Source organism: Sorex araneus, chromosome 2, assembly GCF_027595985.1.
Source record: "Sorex araneus isolate mSorAra2 chromosome 2, mSorAra2.pri, whole genome shotgun sequence".
In the NCBI taxonomy this organism is placed as follows: domain Eukaryota; kingdom Metazoa; phylum Chordata; class Mammalia; order Eulipotyphla; family Soricidae; genus Sorex; species Sorex araneus.
This window is the reverse complement of record NC_073303.1, coordinates 347,563,968-347,581,877: the sequence shown is the minus strand read 5'-3', so window position 1 is coordinate 347,581,877 and position 17,910 is coordinate 347,563,968.

Sequence of the window (17,910 nt, the reverse complement as noted above, 5' to 3'; positions counted from 1 at the left end):
TGGGATTTGTAATCCACGGAAGAATGATTTTCGGGGCTGGGGCTCTTCAATTCATCTCCAGATTCTGTCTCTTCTTTGAATGCCTTGTGAACTAATACACAATCTAGTTTCTTCTAACACTTTCTTTATGCTCTGCACCCAGAAATTGGTGAGAAACCATACAGAAGCACACTTTCTTAAGGAAAATTAAACTCACACTGAGTGTAGAAATGCACCTGGAGCTGGCTTTGTCCCTCTCCCAACTCTTTATCATGGGGAGTTCATTTCTTTTATTTTCCATTATTTTGGGTTTTGTTTTGTTTTTTGTTTTTAGCTTTGTAAAGTATAAACACAGGTAATTTCTACTTGCACAACTTTTGTGTAAATATATAGATAAGAAGAGTTGAGGGGGTCCCAGAGACATGGTGGGGGAAAGCTTTGATCTACTATAGAAGTAAAGAGATGGCAGTTGTAAGAAAGAATACTTAAAGTTATGCACTAGACTGGAGTGACAGCACAGCAGGTTGGGTGCTTTCCTTGCATACGGTCAACCCCGTTCGATTCCCCATACCTCTATGGTTCCCCAAGCCCAATAAAGAGTGATCCCTGAGCAGAGAGCCAGGAGTCAGTGCAAGCTCCATTGGGCATGACCCCAAAACAAACAAACAAAAATGTGTACCTGCACAGGTCTGAGCATAGAATTAATATATATAAGAGATACTATGAAATGAATTGAATAGAAAAAAGATGAGATAATATAGGAAATAGGGTTCTTATTTTGGATAATTTCAGGAACTGTCGACCAGGATGAGAACTCTGGAGGTTTTGGAGTTGGGCTGGGTAGCTTCTCCCTACCCCCCATACTTCCGGAAGCCCCAGAAGCCCCACCCACCATCAACCGTTGCCACCCTGTCAACTCTGACCCAGACAATAGATCTGGAAATGTCTGGACCACTTGGCCACATACAGGGCTGCGCCACACCCCCTGAAGCAACAAGAAGCTTAATAAATTCTTAGACAAGAACTTACCACCCTGCAATGTGATATAACAATGTTCAAAAGTCAATTTATTTTCTAGATCTATTTATATTAATATTGCAACTCTGTTGTCGCATCCATTTTAATCCTAGAACTATATCAACAGGGCCTCTTTTTTCTACATTAAATAAGAACATTTTAAATTTAAAAAAAATAAAATAAAATTTAAACTTATCTAGAACAACTCAAACTCTTAGAGATTGAAGAGGTCCCTTTCTGAAATCCATAGACATATGCGACAGATGTCCGTGTAAACTCGGAGTAGGGAAGGCAATGGGTTCAGTAGCTGCATCCCACAACTTTAATCTTTAGAAAGTTCGTTCTCACATCAAGCTGAAATCTGCTTTCCTGTAGCTCCCATCTGCTTTCCAGTTCTGCCATTTAATACCAAGCAAGGCAGCTGTGCCCTCCTTCGTTTGACATCTTTTCATTCCTGACCCCTCCACCTCCATCATCTCTACTTTGAACTTAAACTCTCTCCTTCTCTTTCATTCCCCACATGATTTGGTTTCATGTATTTTATCATCCCAGTGTAACTCCCTATGAAGCGATTATTTTTGGTCATTGTATGTCTTAAAATGCATCTATTAGGAAAAATCTCCAATGTTACAGATATGTCCAAACCACGTAGAACAAAAAGTGGTTAAGAACAGCAGCTATTGTAATCAGATATAGTCAGTTCTACCATGCCCTCGCTCTGTATTACTGTACAAATTAAACTTTTATAGTCTGCATCTCTATCTATAAAATGGACATAATAATAGGATTGGGATGAACTGGACTCGTGTAAAAAAGAACATTAAGAACAGCAACTGGTACACAGTGCAAAATAAATTGTGACTGTCGCATGTTGAGGTTATTGGTATTATTAGACATGCGATCCTACGGATAGTATAAAATTTTAACAGATAGCCATGCTGTAAATTTACAAAACACAGACAAAATATAAATTTTCCATAAATTGCTATCAAGCAAATATTTCCCCTATCTTAGATTTGTATAGCATATCATTTGATTCCAAATTCAAAATCTTTCTGTATTTATGTTAATCTCATGGCTCTTTTAGCACACAAACATATTAAATGCCTAATAAGGAAAATATCTTTGGCTATCAGCTACAGGACTTGATCCCACAAATAATCTTGAAGCTTTCCTAATATGAGCAAAACCCCATCACCCCATCCACCCCCATGGTCAGGGCCTTATTGCCTCTTGTTTTCCCCACCTAGATCTCTAATATTCAAACTCTCAGCATCAGGAAATGAGGTATGGGTTTATTCAATATGTTAAGCGCATGTTGTTTGAATGCTTTTGTTATGTCAAGAACTTCTTATACTCAGAACTATACCGTGGTAAAGGCAGAAAGACTCCTATTCTCATGTCCTATATACTTTCGAGGAGATTTCTAGGCAAGTTAGGCCATAAGAAATACAGCTAGCTTATAAATTCAGACCTCGAGGAGCGTTGTATGGAAACCATGAAGAGGACAAGATAGAGAGGGGTGCGGGAGGGACCCCGAGGTGATTTGGGAAGGTTCTCAGTACCAAAAGGGACATGAAGAGCCTCCATCCCCAACAGAAGCTCAGATCATCACAGCCTCAGTGGACTCCTGGAGCTCACCAGGCAGAGCCTGCTGTGTCAGTGCCAGGATTGCCAGAGAGGCTCGGTGTAGGGATCTAGACCACATGCTCCACTGAAGTTGTGGGAGTAGTTAAAATGGGAAAGCGTACTTGTAGGAACTTGGGAAGCCAAGCTTCTGAAGTCCTTAAGGAACTCAGTGCATAGGTTTATTTGACAGCTCAAATCTGGGAATTGTTTCTCTAGAGTTGGGGTCAGAGTATTGGAACTTCATACCCTGGCTTTCTGCAGATCAGAAACTACCCTCATTAGGCCAGATGATTTCTCATGAAAAGAGAAAAGGTTAGAAATGTACTGAGGAAGGATTTTGAAATTTGCATTGTCCTCTTCCAGGGTTCTGGCTAACCTGCACATTATTTGGTCACAAAATGGCCTCTTGAGCTAACTTTGGGATTTCGCTTTCACCAAGCCCTGTATCACTGTATCACTGTCATCCCATGGTTCGTCGATTTACTCAAGCGGGCACCAGTAATGTCTCTATTCCTCTCAGCCCTGAGATTTTAGCAGCCTTTTCTTACTCGTCTTTCCAAATGATTGGGGGCTCTTTGAGGGTCAGGGGAATGAGACCTATTGTTACTGTTTTTGACATATCGAATACGCCACGGGTGGCTTGCCAGGCTCTGCAATATGGGCGAGATACTCTTGGTAGCTTGCCAGGCTCTCTGAGAGGTACGTATATATCTTTTACCAAGTCCTATTTAAATGAAAAAGGAAAAAATTAGAAACTTAACAATGCCAATAAATTGACCTGGATCATAATCTGGGGTCCACCTCCACTACTCACCATGATCTCTGGAGCTGAGGAGATCATAGACTTGGCAGATGATCCTGACAAAGACAAAGCCATAGACGAGAAGGCAGCCTTTCTTTTTACTACGGAGTCAGTGGTACGAGATCAACATCACCAAACATTGGGCCACTTCTTTCTTAGGAAAACTGATTGCCCTGTATTGACTCCATCCCATGATAATCCTTCTTGATGCATTTGACATACAGTCTCAGAATATTCTTTGCCCAGAATAATGCTATGTATTATACAGAATTACACATATAAATGTAAATTCATAGGAAAGTTTCTAGAATGATTCACACAAAATATTCAGAGTAGTTACCTCAGGGGAAAGAACTGACAATGAAGAAAGGGTACTCAAACTGGATTTTTTTAAAAATGCAAGATCTTAATATTTTCAAAAAACCCTATTTTTTCAGGAATTACTTATGTAGAAAAATTAATTCTGTAAAAGAGAACACATATTACTTATATCTGAATAGACAGATGAAAAAACAGACTCAAATTTTCACACAGCCCTATATGTGAAAACTCAAAAACAAAAAAATACATAGAATTTCTGGTGAAATTCTAAAACCAACTAAAGAATCATTCTGTGAGAGCTTTATGAGAACAACACATCTTCTAAATATACTTGCTGTAAAATGTCAGTTTATATGACAATAAATTGTGTTAAATAATTTAGAAGAAAAGATCAGAGTTCAAAGGTAAAAGTGATATTAAAACCATTTAAATGTAGAATTAAATTATAAGGTGTTATAGGAAATGTAGATTCAAAATAAAGGAAAACATTTTAATTGAAATAATATACATAATACAAAATAATTAATTATTAATTCGGTTCTGAAATTCCCCAGTAACCACAAAAAGGAAAAAAAAAGGTAATAAAAAAAAAAAAGCTAAGCGCATGGCATGAGGTAAAATGGCACTAATTTCCTTATCTGCAGATCTTAAAATAAACAGTCCCTTTCATTTGGGCAATTTACTTAAACTTTCTGACTCCATTTCTTATGTTGAGAACTAAATGCAAAATAGACATCCATTGTTCAGCACAGGGCATGGCCTAAATGAAAGGCACAAGAATTAAGAGCTACAAGAGTGATAATAATATTATTTTCATTATTATATTACTTTAATACTTCTTAAAACAGAGACATAAATGTGTCATGCTACTTAATTTTCAACATCATGAAAAACTAGATGTATACTTCTCAATTCACAGGAAACAACAGAGCAAATAAAATGAGAATGACAATAGTAAAAAAGAAAATAAGTAAAAGCATGAAATCAAGGTAAAAAAAGATTTTTAAAAAATTAACTCTGTGGCTGTTGATTTCTCTTGTCTATTATTTGTTAAAATTCTTATTTAAGTTGCCATAGCACTGCACTATAGCACTGTTGTCCCGTTGTTCATCGATTTGCTCAAGCGGGCACCAGTAACGTCTCCATTGTGAGACTTGTTGTTACTATTTTTGGCACATTGAATACGCCACGGGTAGTTTGCCAGGCTCTGCCATGTGTAGTTTGCCAGGCTCTGCAATGTGTAGTTTGCCAGGCTCTGCCATGTGGGCAGGATACTCTTGTACCTTGCCAGGCTCTCTGAGAGGAATGGAGGGAGTAATTGAACCCAGGTCGGCCACATGCAAGACAAACGCCCTACCCGCTGTGCTATCGCTCCAGCTATCAAAGTTGCCATAGAGAACAATAAATAATTTTTTACTATTTTTATGTAGCAGGAATATAATATGTAGGAAAATTATCACAGACCATTGACCCAGAAGCTCAGTGATACCTTCAAGAGCCTTGTTCTGCCATCTCAGTAAGGACAAGCAGCAAGGTGACATGTATAGCATGTATAGGATCAGAACATGATGAGATCCAGACAAGAAAGAAAGAATGCTGGGTTTCTTGGATGTGAAGAAATTTCCTCCAGAAACACCCCCAAACACAGTTATATGCTCCATGTTAAAACTGAGGTCCCAGTCCATTCCTCAACTAATCACAGCAGAGGGCAAGACTACATTTAGATGAACTGGGTCTATCTTAGAATTGGATAAGTTTATATTCACCTGGAACACAAGAGATACATACATGGAAATATCTCAATTCCATTAGGACAAAGCAGGAAGGACTAGGTATGGGGCAGGGAACCCCAATGTCTACTACGTGTATCAGTATGGAAAATAATTATCAGTTTAATTAACCATCTCATTAATAGACAAAGGCTTTTATGTTTGGTCAAAATAAAAAATACACAAGCTACAACTCATGCAAGGTCAGAACTAGAGGTTAAATGCTTCGCCAAGATGTATGTACACAAAAAGGAAACAGAGATGGAAATTGCAAACAAAGCATTAAAGAGGCCAAGAGAGGCATTTTAAATTGATTACAGTGTAATCCACAATTAGGATATAATAAATGCACATCTTTATCTCACATTATATTAAAAAATCTTACACCACAAAGCAAAATCTCTGACAAACAAAAACTAGAGAACCATACAGTAATCACAGTAAAGTTGGATGCTTTTCCAGGATTGGGCTGATCATATTGTTAGGGAACAGTGGAACTTTCCAAATAATATAATTAATATTTATTTAAAATTTTTGAGCTTAAGTATCTTCTCAGAGCAGAAGTCTAGTGGACAATAAAATTAAAGTGTTTCCGGTTATTATCTTGTAAGCGTTTATATCCCAAACCCCAGGTAGGCAGTAGCACCCTGAAATACCTCCCTGATGCTCAGTACAGCTCTTATCTCTCCTCACCGCCAGGGCAGCCCCATCAATTCTGACATTATGTCCCTCAACTAATGTTCTGAAGGCTTCCTCCAACTGCCCAGCTGCCATCTTTGCTGCCCACTCATAGAGACTTCACTTTGTTCTCTGGATAAGGCTCAGAGAAATCTTTCTTCTGCCCCAAGATGGAAAGCAGAATACAACCTTCAGCAAAGATTTCCTAAGAGGTCACAAAAAGGGGAGAAAGAATAGTCACAGTTCACGAATGCACCCATCGAGAGCTCAGCCCCAAGTTTGACCTCAGGGTCCCTCCCACAGCCATTCTTGCTTTATTCTTACACTGTCCCTCAGAATCTCCTTCCCGGCCAGCTGTGTCCTTGTGTGTCTCCCCAACGAAGTGCTACAGCCCAGGCTTGATCTCCTCAGGCACTGACTGAGAAAAGGTCAGTCTCCCTCAGAAGAAATCATTTTCTTCTCCAGTAGCTGCATGTGTTCAGGCCCATCAGTGCTAGTGAAATATTTCACTTGCTAATAGTCCATGTTCAAGACTCTTAAGACTATGTCTAAGGAAATCTAGGCAATCCCACATAAACATGTATCAGTGCTATGTGTTATCAATAATGAATACAATATATTGCCAAATGTACACAACACAACAAAAATGAATTGTATATTAATTATTAGTAAATATCAATAAAATGCAAGGAGGAGAAATTTAGGATTTGGGGAATTTTTTGTGTTGTTTTTGTTGCCATTGTTTTGGGACATACCTGGCAGTGCTCAGAGTTACTCTTGCCTATGTGCTCAGGGATAACTCCAGGCAGGCTCAGGGAAACACATGGAATTTGAGGATTAACTCCAGATTGGACTCATACAAAGCAAGTGCCTTACCCCTACCCGCAGTCCATCTCTCTGGCCCCTAAAGGGAAATGTATAGCAAAGAGAGAAAAAACCAAAAGCAACTATCTAGAAAATAAAAAGGTATTCTTAAATCACACCATTCTAAAATTTTTAAATCACTACCTAGAAAAGTGCAACAAAAACTTCATGCAACAGCCAAAATTTTATTGCAACAAGGTCTTTAATATCTACACAATTTTAATCAGGTTGAAAAATATATGTGCAACATATCAAATTTAATTATCAGAAGAAAAATGAGAAAGCCTAAGGTTATAAAAATTTTAATATGAATTAAATATGATAAAAATAAAATTGCTAAATCTTAGAAATAAATATTTTATGTACTTTTTGAATTTTACCACACATCGTTGAGTGATCTATAATAGAACAATTCAAATATTGTTACAAAGTTCATTTCTAAAGGTTTGTTTGAAATCCTGATATACATAAAACAACCAATTTCTAGAGATAACCTGAATTTATATGGAAGAAGTATCATGGTATAATTTTTCATGCCCAGATATCAGCTGTGCAAATAATTTTTGAAAATTATAAGTATAAAGAAGTTTATAAAGTTCCGTTTTTATCTTTAAGACACTGTGATTTGCGATAGCATTTATACTAATGTTTTTGGCATACACCTATACTATGCCACACTCTCCATCGTGGTGCCAATATCCCTACTTCATGTTCTCACCTCTCCCCTCTTTAGCAGACTTTGTTATGCAGCAAGCCTCTGAGAGCTCGTTTTTTCACTGACTTTGTCTATTCGCTCACTTTGTTTCTTTATCCCAAATGAGTGGGATCATGTGGATTTCCACCTTCTGACTCACTTCACTTAGCCTGACACTGCTGAATTGCATCCCAGTATTAGAGAAATTCAAGATTTATCTTTTATTTAGCTAGACAGTATCTCATTATAGATAGATAGATAGATAGATAGATAGATAGATAGATAGATAGATAGACTGACAGATAGATATACCATAACTTCTTTATCCAGTTATCTGCTATTGGACACTTGAATTGTTTCTATATCTTGGCTATTAAAGATAACACGTAATAAACATAGGTCAATAAATCATTTTAATCAATGTTTTTGTGTTCTTGGGACAGAGAAATATATTATTAAAAAGAAATGTCAAAGAGCTAAATATCTAGAACATATATCCAAATAAAGAACATAGAAGACACAAAAACATTAAATATTAAAATATATATCCATAAGTTCTTTCAGTTATTCAGTAATGAAAAGAAAAATTTACTAGAAAAACATCAATGAATCAAAGTTTAATCATGAAGATAAAGAATATCTGGACTGATCAAAAATAATGGAGAAAACCTCAAAATCTATTTATAGACAAGAAAAATGTGTGTTCTTTAAAACTCTCAAGGATGGCTGGAGAGAAGGTACAGTTAGTAGGGTGCCTGTCTGACCAGGTTTGATCCCCAACATCCCCAACACTGCCTATGGTTCCCTAAACCTTGTCAGATTTGAACCCTGAGCACAGAGTCAGGAGTAAGCACAGAGTACAGCTGGGTTTGACCCAAAAAATAAAACCCTAAAACCCCATGGAACAAATAAACTTCCATGCTATATAAAATAACTCCAGAGCTCATTTAAAATGGAATATATCCACTTACTTTTTAATAGGCCTGATATTAAGATTTGATAATGTATGCACTTACGTACCATACACCCCACACACAATTACCTGTGGATCCAAACACCTGTGGATGCTATTTAGTGATAATACAGAAAGTTTCCAAATAAAATAGCAACACAAATCTATAATCAAATAATAAAAATACCATACAACTCTGCTCCCTTTCCTTCTTGTCAACGTTGAGATATACTCTTTATAATTAAGAAACCAAAATACACACATACACATTGACCAAGGCTACCAGTTTAGGCTACATGGAACTCTTTCCTGGAAAACATTTGTTTGACTATGACTGAACCGAGACAGAACTTTGTACTGATAAACGCCCCGGGGTGGTCAATGGGGGGCTGTGCCCTGAAGACTGCTTTGAACTACACCAATTCCTCATGACCATATTTTAAAAGTGCATGTGCAGTGACGTAAACACACACACACACACACACACACACACACACACACCCCACTATGTCTTTTCTGTCATTTTCTGTACATGTATTATATAATTACGTATGCTAATTGCATGCTCCTCAACAGCAATTGCTCCATTTCTCCCTTATAAATATGCATATCATTTTTTTCCTGGAAAGTTCCAGGGATGTTAGGTCACCTTAACTCTACTTCCCTAAAATTAGACTCCTTTTTTCTTTTTTCCCCTTCTATTTCTATTGAGACCCTGGAGCCTCCGTCCCCCTTGGAGAGCCCGGCAAGCTACCAGGAGTATCCCGCCCACATGGCAGAGCCTGGCAAGCTACCTGTGGGGTATTCGATATGCCAAAAACAGTAACAAAAACAGGCCTCACTTCGTTATTGGGCTACACTAGCATGCGACAGGGAAGAATGGAGATGTTACAGGTGCCCGCCCGAGCAAATCGATGAACAACGGGATGACAGTGCTACAGTGCTACAGTGCTATTTCTATTGTGGTACTGTGATTTATATACTATTGATGATAAGAGTTTCATGTACACACCATTCCAACACACACACAAACACACACACACACATACAGACATACCACCAGAGTGAAAGCATCCCTCCACGAAAGTCCCCCAAATCCCACCCCTCATCCCAGGAAAGCTCAGTTCTGTAAACCAACTCTCATATTCTGTTGCATTTAGCTGTATCTTTTTTTCCCTTAGTGAGTTTATGTCCTACATACAATTTTCTTCACTGGCAAAATTGTATTAGAAATATATGCATCTTAATATTGTGTGTGGGATTCTTAATTGATTTAGGCTTTGGAGATGAAATATAGCACTGATTAAGCATTGATAACAAGTATCAATACCCTTAAATTAATAAAATGCACATTTGCTTTCCGGAGGGGCGGGGTGGTGACCGCCATCTTATAAGGCCCACTAAACAGAGGTACGAGCCTGCTGCAATGGGACGCTTGGGAGATCTCACGATGGAGAGGCAGCGCCGCTCTCCGCCCAGATGTGATCCAGGTGGCCGCAATGTGTGGCCCCTCCATTGCTGAACACCATGATCCTAGAGGCCATCTAACCACCAGCAGCTTCTTGCAGAAATGCCTCCAGACTGTGAACTAAGCCATGGCCCCATGCCGCCCCAGGAGGGGAAAGATTTTTCTCTCTCGGCTTTTCTTTTCCGGCATTGGGACTGCCATCTTATAAGGCCCACTAAACAGAGGTACGAGCTTGCAATAATGCAATTTTTGGCAGAAATTTCCCTGGACTTAGCTACTAAACTACAGAAATCCAAAACCGTATGGCCATGATCTCTTCATTCTCAGCAAGGGAAAACAAATTCTCAAATGCTGCTTTTCCAACAGGTTCTATTTTGAGGGGAAATTCTAAATAATAACAGTGAGTTTTATATTGAAACATTGAATGTAATTAAAGTAAAGAGAAATTAAAGTGAAAGTTATCACCTACACAGGTGAGAGGTGGGAATCGAACCCAAGTTGGCTGCGTGCAAGGCAAACACCCTACCCTCTGTGCTATCACTCCAGCTCCCTAGAATTTTTAAATTAAGAGGTTTCATGATGAATAACTTTGTTAAATCTAAAAGGTATAGCATTAATGTGAACTTTAGTTTGTAAAACAAAACTAGACTAAGAAGGCAAGAAAGAAGAACGGGGGGAGGGGAGAGAGAGAGAGAGAGAGAGAGAATATACAAACACCAAATGTTAGCTAAGATGCGGGAACATAGATGTGTTCTGTTTTCTTCTTATATCTTCCTGGGTGTTTGTTTGGTTTGTTTTTTTTTTAATTTAAAGAATAAGTGTTGCTTTTAATATCAGGAAAAGGGTGTCATTTTAAAAATAGTCATTGTTTGCATCAAAACACTTATTTAGGTGGAAGAATTTAGATTATAGTCAAATCTCCTTGAATTCAGCTATAGCCACAAACCATTATCATCTTCTTTACCATCATAAGTACATCTAAAGCCTTTTTAGTTTCATGTAGGTGATATATAGTAGAGACACAGATATATAACAAATTGGCCAAAATCAAGAAATGGAAAGCCCAGTTTAGCCTTGCCTGTAGAACTCTGTGCTCTCTTAATAATTTAACCTGTATTTATTTTTGCTTTCTCTATTGTACACATTGTACTCATCTTTCATACCAGGACAAATCACTATTGAATCTCTCTTGCAGTGGCACAAAAGAATACATATTCAGAAAAGCATGGTAAGTAGGCATTTTCCTTTATACTCTGACAAAAATCATATAAATAACCTGATGGTGATCCTAAAGAAGACAAAGGAATAAGATTCCATTTTCTTAGGTTAGAAAGAAGATGGGCTGGAGCGGTAGCACAAGCGGATAGGGCATTTGCCTTGCATGCACCGACCTGGGTTTGATTCCTCCGCCCCTCTCAGAGAGCCCAGCACGCTATTGAGAGTATCTAGCTCGCATAGCAGAGCCTGGCAAGCTCCCGTGGCATATTTGATATGCCAAAAACAGTAACAAGTCTCACAATGAAGACGTTACTGGTACCCGCTCGAGCAAATCGATGAGCAACAGGATGACAGTGACAGTGACAGTGACAGTGACAGGAAGAAGACTAAGCACCTCCACCCCACCCCCAGACACCACAGGTTGAAATTTGTGGGCCCACCATGAATGGAACTGAAACTATTATCAAAGAGAACTGGTGCTCAAGGAACTGCAGGGGGAAGGAAGTGGAGAGAGAGAGAGCAGTAAACTTGGATTAATCAGACCCAGGTAGCAAACCATTCTCCATACAAGAATTTGCTATCCTAGGGAGTCTTTTTCCCTCCCTCCTAGAGCAAATTTGACAAAGATGTTCATCATATATTCTATATATCTAAGCTCAGTCTGCCATAAACAAGAGCTATAGATTGAATGGCTCATAAACAATAGAAATTGATTGATGACAATTTTGGAAGCTGGAATTTGGGATCAGGTGCCAGTGTGGTGAAGTTCCGGTGAGGTCACTCTTCTCAGTGACAGCTAACATCTCTGAGCACCCTGACATGGCAGACAGAGGGTGAAGGAGCTCTCTGGAGACCCTCTTTTAAGGGTACAAATCCCACTCTTGACAGTTCCACTCTTACTACCTTATCTCCCAAATGCCCCACATCCTGATACATTGATTGAGGTTAGGACATCAACATATGAATTTTGAGATAGGGTCAGAGCAGATTTGAACATTTAGTCCACTGCAGCACAGTAGGTGGAAAAGCCTTATATGAAACTTTATCAGGGTTTACATGAATATGAACTTTCAGTTTATAAAGCGAAACAAGACTTATCCCATCCAGAAGTGGACTGCAGACTGATGTGAGTGTTTTCAGCAGATTCAAATGAGCCAAAGGAATAAGAGCATTAGGAAGAATATCTTAACCCTAAGGAGGAACTAGGACATCCCTACAAAACTTGTCTTTTAAGGCCATTTAAGGACACCTCCCACTTTGGGGCTTGGCTAAGCTTCTGTGATGTTTTCTTTTTCCTTCCATTTTGATTGTGCATTCAAAGAATAGGGACCAAATGCCAGTGAGTAGAAATAAAAGGCAAAGGAACTGGAAATGTTCTTGTATCTGTGAGGAGCAATAAAGAGTTGCATTCTCTTTCCATGTGTTTGTTATTACAGTTTGTCTCTGTTCTAAATTTAAAAATTGTTTATCCTTTCTCACATCAGCATGTGTCAGAAAAAAAACGCATAAATTGCATTTACCCAACTGGATTTGTCAACAGAGAAACCATTTTTCCTTCTTTCCTTTATTTCAGTCTAGAAATTTGGTCCTCTTACTTGGATCCCAAATGGGAGAAAATAATAATCAAGGATTGATTTATTTGTGTGGACAAAATGATTTGATGTTGTTTCTTGTCGTTGACAGAATGATCTGGGTGGAATTGCTTTCCATTGATAAAACTGTGATGAAATGTTATTCGTTGGATGAATAAAGTTAGAAGTCAAGAGAAATTGCTTTGGCTCACATGGTATTTTTTCAGCCGTCAGTCATTTCTTGGCATTTTATCACATCATTGTCTCTGCTCCCATCATATTGACTTCGTTGTCTGTTATTAATTGAAGCATGACTTTTCTTTCAAAACTACAACAAAGAACACAAACTCCAGAAAATGGAAGAAGTTTCACTTTTGCTTTTCCTTGTTCCTGCCTATCTGGTTCTCTCTAGTAAAACTTAGAAGATCTCAAAGCATTGTGGCCTGCTTGAAAGGAACATGCTTTGAAAGGAAGACTCCAGCACTTGGCTCCATTCAGATTTCTTTATGGCCTCGTGCAGATACAAATTTTATAATGAAACTCCCTCCTGGGAGTTTTTGAATGGAGAGAATGTAAGAATGTAAGAACCTAGCATGGAGATAAAGACCTGACATTTCACAGCCTAGATGCATCTCAAAAGTATAATACTTAGTGGAACAAAATCAGACCCCAAAATCAGGCAGACTTTTGGGGTCTATTTACATACAGTCTGAAAGCAAACAAAATGAATCACTGGTGATAGAATTAAGGGAACTGGGGACAGTGATGGGTGGGTGGAAAATGGAGCACTCCTGAGAGAGTAAGGCTGTCTTTCAATCTGGATGGTTACTGAATTCATTTACAGTTTAAAAAAAAATCGCCGTAGTACTGTAGCAACACTGTAGCACTGTAGTCCAGTTGTTCATCGATTTGCTCCAGTTGGCACCAGTAACATCATTATTGTAAGAGTTGTTACTGTTTTTGGCATATCAAACATGCCACGGGGAGCTTGCCAGGCTCTGCCATGCGGACGGGATACTCTCAGTAGCTTGCCGGGCTCTCCTAGAAGAATGGAGCAATCGAATCCGAGTCAGCCGCATGCAAGGCAAACACCCTACCCGCTATTATCACTCCAGTCCATAAAATTGTGTATACATGTTATATTTAATGAACTATTAAAGACTTTAATTACTATAAAAAGTGACTTTTTAAAAAGTCCTCCATTGATTAGATGTGATGAGAAGAAATGAATTTCTAGAAAACCTACAGGCAAGTCAATGTTTTCCAAGCATTTATGAGTAATAAGGTAGAGGAACTGTGGGAAGTAGATGGAAGCTGAGGTTGATTTAGAGAAGTTGAGTTCCGGGTGCTATCCGTCAGGATGCACAGTCCAATCTTAGAAGAGAGACTGACCGATGACACATATTCAGGTGGTATCCATATTATAACTATACTATAAATTGGTAATTGCAAGTTATTAGAATGATAAATTGGTGATAACTCTAAGTGATGATAACTATAAATTGTAGTGGAATGGGATCATGATGATAAAAGACAAAATGAGAAGTGGTTGGTTGAGGAAGAGCAGCAAAGGTACTTGTCAGGATTATAAATTTCCATCCTTGAGATGTGAAAAGGTCAGACTTCCCCTCCACTCTCTCTTCAAGGACCACAGAAAATGGGTGCATTCCACTCAAAAGAAAAATTGAGCTAGTTCCATGCCTGTCCATGGCCCATTTTGCTTCTTGATCTGGACCTAGGTATATTCCATTCACATCTAAGTACCTTGTACAAATTTGATGTAAGAATGAATCTGTCACAGACCAGTCGTAACCAGTCTTGATAGGCTTTTGCGATGTCAAATAAGACATGAAGTAAAACCCATAGATGACTTCAATTGATGCATATGTATAGGCAAAATGAGGTAAGCAAATTAAAGTACCTAGCTGAAGGAGAATCAGGGGCCATAGGTAGAAAATTTTATCTTGAGTTTGGACAGAGGAACGGAAAATAGCTATTAACATTTCTCTCATTTATAATCCCTGTCCCCATTATTCCACTACCATTGAGTAAAGACACACATAAAATAAGTTCTCCTGCATTTATTAGACAGTCAATAATACCTAGCAACAGGCAGGTCAGCAAAAATGACAGATGAACCCACAACATGGAAATTACCAAACAAAACCATTGTTTGTTTTGAAATTAATGCTGCTTAGAATCAATAGTGTATTGGGAAACTGATATTGACTACAGCGTGTTTGTAGTGGCTTTTGGCGGGGTTGCAGAGGGCACTGGCTCTCTTTTCACCACAGTGATTAAATTAGGAAGCCATTGAGCACAGTTGTTATCCCATTGTTCATCCTATTGTTATTAAAGAGTAACCAACACCTAAGAGAGCTCAGGGGATATTAGTAATTATTTGTCAACTTGTATTTCAGTACTAGTATTTTATCATTTATATTGGTAAGGAGACATTCGCAGCTGTGTGACCTCTTATAGCCTAGTTCTCCCTCTTGGAGAACCTGGCAAGGTGCCAAGAGCATCCTGCCCGCACGGCAGAGCCTGGCAAGCTCTCCATAGTGTATTCAATATGCCAGATACAGTAACAATGGTAGGTCTCATTCCCCTTACCCTGAAAGAGCCTCCAATGTGGCACCGCTGGGAAGAATGAGTAAAGAGAGGCTGCTAAATTCTCAGGGCTAGGATGAATAGAGATGTTACTGGTGCCCGCTCGAGCAAATTGATGATGAATGGGATGACTATGCTACAAAGACTAAGGAAACTCATACATAAAATAAAGTCTTATTTTGCATCTCAGGGTCAGCATCTAATTAAATCTCAATTAAAAAGAGAGTAAACTACACCAATACCAACCACTTCATTGTCCACATAAGGTGATATAAACCCTAAGAGATCAAGAGAGAAATCTAGAACTCAGTTTTCCTGAGATTATCTCATTTTAGGGACCTGTAGTCATTTGACTACTTCTGTTCTAAGATTTTGAATAATTGTATCAGAGAGTACCCAAGAAATATTAGAAACTGCCATAGTCTGTAATTTACATTCTATGAGGTGAGGCAGTGTGGTTCAATGGAAAGGTGTGGAAGCCATCGGTTCAAACTTCAGCTTGTTTACCTTTGACCAGAAAGACCCAAGATAAGCTTTCTAATTACTTCATGCTCTCATTTACATAGGAGATAAAGCAACTTCCTGTGAGTTAGCTCTCAGGTGTAAATAAAATAACATGAGAAGCCATTAACACAAATCAGACATGCACCATACAAAGGTCTCTCCTTTTTCTCTTTCTTTCATCTTAGAGTATATAGATTGGAGAAAAACCCCAGGCCATTAAATGTTTTCCTTTGTCTCTGAATTAGGGAATTAAAGGTCACTATCCCATATATGTGACTGACCTGTGAACCCCAGCCTTCAAGAATGCCATCATTGATTGGCCCTGTTTGTGCAGTTATGGGCATCTCAACTGCTTCCAGACTGATTCTCATAGTCTGGGGAACAGCTAACACCTGCCCACCAGTCTTCCCATTCACTGCATGCAACACCGTGTCAGCCCTACACAGACTATAAAAAAAAATCTCAACAGAGGTTTCATCTTCATCGCTTCGAAGCAATAGGTAACTTTGGTGAAGGAATCTGAGGGAGAATTTACATATCTTCCATTTATCTAGAGACCCATCCATCTAAAATAAATGAGCCAAGGGGAAATTCACTAATGGTGCCAAGTCATCAGAGGACCCCTGCATCCCGGATGCAGATAAAAAGAGGTAGCACATACTCAGAGAAATATGATGAGATACCCCTATAGAGTTCCTGCTTCAAACATACCACACATACACATGCAAGAGCGCGTGCACACACACACACACACACACACACACACACACATGCACACACATACACAAGCATAAAAACTATGGGACACACGTGCACACACAGCACAAGCATACAAGTTCACTCCCCATTTTACACACATACCTTCACAGAGAGATGGCTTGTGTATCACGCTGTTGCCTGCCCAGAGCAGGAGAATTCCTCTCCCACCTCTCTACATGCAGCCCCACAGCGGACAAATGTAGGCTTGGAATTAAAAGAGAATTTTCCCTTATGTTCTAATTCTCTTCAATCTAGAGCCAACAACCTTGGCCAGGTCGTCTAAGCACAGAAATCTCTATTTGCTCATCTGAAAAATGGGAGCAAGGATGGTCGTTATCTCACAGCACTGCTGCAAGATTTCACTGAAAGAATAGAGTTGGAGTGGGTGCACACTGCCAATCAGAACTAACATTTAGAAATTATCAAGGGAGGCACGGAATTCCGCAATTTCAACTCAGAGACCACAACAAATTAAAGATAAAGATGTCATGTCACCTGATCTGGACTGGCATGAAGTTTAGGGCCAGATTCATTTATCCCACTCGGTGTCAATATTCCTAAATTGTAACTTAGAACTCTGTGAGTTTGGCTAGATTATGGCCCCATGCTACTAAGGTTTTACTTATAAAAAAATATTTATTGATTTGCTTTTCAGAACTCTGAAAACTGTTGACTTTTGAAGCAAATGTGGTTCGAAGGACTTGAACCAGGAACTGGAGAGCAGTCCACTATTGTTATCTGCAGTTTCTGTAACAAAAATAAGATGTGATCTGCAAGAAGAACCATCACATCTGGGTTATGATGGGCGGTAACAGATCTTACCGACCACTACAGCACCCTCTACCCCTCAGCTGCTCCTCTCAGCGGGAGCTGCCGGTGAGTACCCAGGCTGCCTTCTTCCTTCTCCCTCCTTTTCCCATCTCAGGAAAGATGGAAGTTTCTCACAGCCTGACCACCAAGGCCCTCTGGCCCTCCTATTTCTTGTTGATGATGCTGACCTCTCTCTCTTACTCTGTTCTTTCTCATTCACTTATTCATGTGTACTCTCTCTCTCTCTCTCTCTCGTTCTTGCTCT